Consider the following 618-nt stretch of genomic DNA (forward strand, 5'->3'; position numbering starts at 1 on the left):
ACATCAAGACCTAAAACAGTCGTGGGCTATATGTGGTCTCAAAGATATGAACAAAAACACTGCAAAAACTGCCGAATCGCTGTCCATGGTACTGAATCACCATTACCCTTCACCACACAAACCCGCCTTAAGTGGTTTGTGGAGAGTATTTATGTTTGTAGCAGCAGTTAGACCTGTATACGTAAACTCGCTTGTAGAAAACCTTAAGTTTTGGAAATTAAAGCTGGTTTCATAAATTCCATTAAGCTATAAAGAGGGTACACATTATCATTCAACTAAAACTCAAAAAAAAAAAAAAAAATTGCCTTTATGTGAGAGTCCTGATCACTTCCTATTGGAATTACTGGATTTCATCTGCAAAATTTCGCCAAGCAACAGTAAATGTGACCGCACCTTAAAGGATTAGTTCACTTCCAGAATAAAAAAATGTCCTGATGATTTACTCACCCACATGTCATCCAAGATGTTCATGTCTTTCTGTCTTCAGTTGCAAAGAAGGGTTAGGTCACCCAAACATTTAAATTAGCCCATAAATAACTCACCCTGAAATCATCCTAGGTGTATATGACTTTCTTCTTTCAGATGAATCCAGTCGGAGTTATATTAAAAATTGTCTTT

The sequence above is a fragment of the Sinocyclocheilus anshuiensis genome, unplaced genomic scaffold (assembly GCF_001515605.1).
Source record: "Sinocyclocheilus anshuiensis isolate Anshui unplaced genomic scaffold, SAMN03320099.WGS_v1.1 scaffold1098, whole genome shotgun sequence".
NCBI classification, from domain to species: domain Eukaryota; kingdom Metazoa; phylum Chordata; class Actinopteri; order Cypriniformes; family Cyprinidae; genus Sinocyclocheilus; species Sinocyclocheilus anshuiensis.